A 2,432-nucleotide genomic window follows, 5' to 3' on the forward strand; every position below is an offset into this window, starting at 1 on the left:
ATTGATTCTGAGTCTATAGTTTTACCCAATGTCAGAAAACAATGAACTAAAATGAAGGAGAAATATTGAGAGTGGAGAAATGATTTTATTTGAAATATAGATTTCAGTTAACTTCATTAGTAAAGAGAAGGCAAGCAAATTGAGTTTATGCATCAAAAGCTTACAAAATACAAACAAAAAATAAACTGTATATGAATTTTAGGTAAACTAGTTTGTATAGTTTTTGCAGATATACATATATAAATAATTTTGTGTACCTTATATCAAGGCAGTTTCCACAAGACTATTCTCCATGGAACAGAAAGGGTAAAGTCAAGGTTTTCTTATTTGAAATTCCCCAAAACTTAAGGGGCAAGATAAGAAACTCAGACTAATCAATATTTGGCAAAGTTTGTGTGGAGTAATAGAAAATTTATTTGTTTCTCCCTTCTCTCAGGTTCTGGCACAGAGCTTCTAAAGCCCTTAGAATTTCCTGAGTAATGGGAGGATCTTTTGTTAATATTAGTCTCATTTGACCTGGTTTATAATAATGAAATGACTTAAGGTTTAGGGTACAGGGAGAGGGGCTAGATAGCTTTTGGATGGGGGCTAGCCACCGGAGGAACCAATCCACTGATTAGAGGCTTAGAACTTTTAACCATATTTGGAGATCAAGGAGGGTGGAAGGGCTGGAGATGAAGTCCAATCAGGTGGTTAATGATTTAATCAACCACACCTAGGTAATGAAACATCAATAAAAAACTATGAACAATGAGATTCAGAGAAGCTTCCTTGTTACTAAACATATCAAAGGACTAGGAGAATGGCACACCCCAACTCATAGAGACAGAGATTTGGTACCCTTTTGGATTCACTCTATTTGCCTTCCCATCTGGCTCTTCATTTGTATTCTTTATAAACCAGTAATCATAAATACAGGTGACCCTTGAAAAACATGAGTTTGAACTGTGTAGGTCCAGTTGTACGCAGGTTTTTTTCAATAAATGTAGTCAACCCTTTGCATCCTTTGGTTTCACATCTGCAGATTCAAGTAACTACAAACAGAAAATGGTATTATCACATTCCCAATCACAGTTTCCCACCTACAGATTCTCAACTGGGGATGAAAAATACTGTTTTTGATCCCCAGTTGTTTGAATCTGCATATGTGAAGTGCCAACTCCATAGACAAAGGTAGTACACAGATTTTTGACTGCATAGGGATCAGCGCCCCTAAAATACCCCAAAACCCATGTTGTTCAAGGGTCAACTGTATAGCATTTTCTAGAAAATTATCAAAACTGAAGGAAGATTACAAAAAACACCAAATTTGTAGCCAAATCAGACAAAAATGCAGGTAGCTTGGGGACCTGGGATGTGCAACTGGTATCTGAAGTGGTGGCAGTCACTCAGTCGTTAACCTCTGGGGTCTGCACTAACACTGGGTAGGTAGTTAGTGTTAGAGATGAATTGTAGGCTGCCCAGTTGGTGTCAGATAATTGTTGTGGAGTAACACAGTGTGTTAATCCTGAGCCAGATATGCAAAGAGAGTAAATAATACTATATGGCAATGTCAAGATTTAGAGGTTTTGTCTATTTACATCTATCTTGTATGGCCCATGTATCAGACAGTTTAGAAAAAGGTCAGGTCAAAAGAATCACTGGCAAGGATTCATATAAAGATATTTTTTTCATTTTTTTAAAAAGTCATTTCAATAACAATGAAAATAACAACAACAATAAAGCTATCATTTATCATAATCTCTGTAAATTGCTTAGATTTTTGTAGTTCTCAATAATCCTCAGTCCTCCTGACAGCACTGGGAGGTACATATCCTCATTCTTATTCTTTCTTTTTTCCTCATTAATTTATTACATATTGAAACTTGGTAGACATTAGTCTGTGGGGAATTTAGCGTGACACTGAGGACACAAGGCCATCTCTCTCAACATTACCATATCTTGTATTGGGAAGTGTACTTTCACACAGTAAGAAGAGGTTATTTAAAAGTCAGTTAAAAGAGCAATGCTTTCATTCCATCCTATGGAAATTAGGAAACTCCGAAGCCACAGTTCTTAAACTTTTCTCAAGATCACAGAGGAGCAAACATAACAAAAGAATATAGGAGGAATTCCTTTCATAAGTCGCATTCTCTCACCAGCAGTTTTCTTTCTCTCTCTTTTTTATTTTAAGAGAGCTTCCCTGTCTGAAGTCTGAATTATTTAAAGAAAAGCTCACTTCCCTTGTCCCCATCCACTCTCATGTGATGTTCCTCACAAAAATTAACTTCACGCTTTCACAGGTGTGTCTGTACCTCTGTTAACAACATTTTAGTATCTTTTACAGTTCCTACAATTATCTAGTCTAGCACTTTATTAATTATCACTATACTGCCTCCAGTTATGCAGCACAAACACACTGGGAAACTTTCCAAATACCTTTCTAGGGGACA

At 36.4% G+C, this 2,432-nt stretch overlaps 1 protein-coding gene across 12 annotated transcripts in view; it reads right to left on the reverse strand.

Annotated features, from left to right (window-relative positions):
• The window catches only part of DPP10 (dipeptidyl peptidase like 10), a 1,220,852-nt gene that overhangs the window by 281,852 nt on the left and 936,568 nt on the right, over nt 1-2,432 (reverse strand). The gene's annotated exons all lie outside the window — the stretch shown is intronic.

The sequence above is a fragment of the Pteropus alecto genome, unplaced genomic scaffold (genome assembly GCF_000325575.1).
Source record: "Pteropus alecto unplaced genomic scaffold, ASM32557v1 scaffold3, whole genome shotgun sequence".
NCBI classification, from domain to species: domain Eukaryota; kingdom Metazoa; phylum Chordata; class Mammalia; order Chiroptera; family Pteropodidae; genus Pteropus; species Pteropus alecto.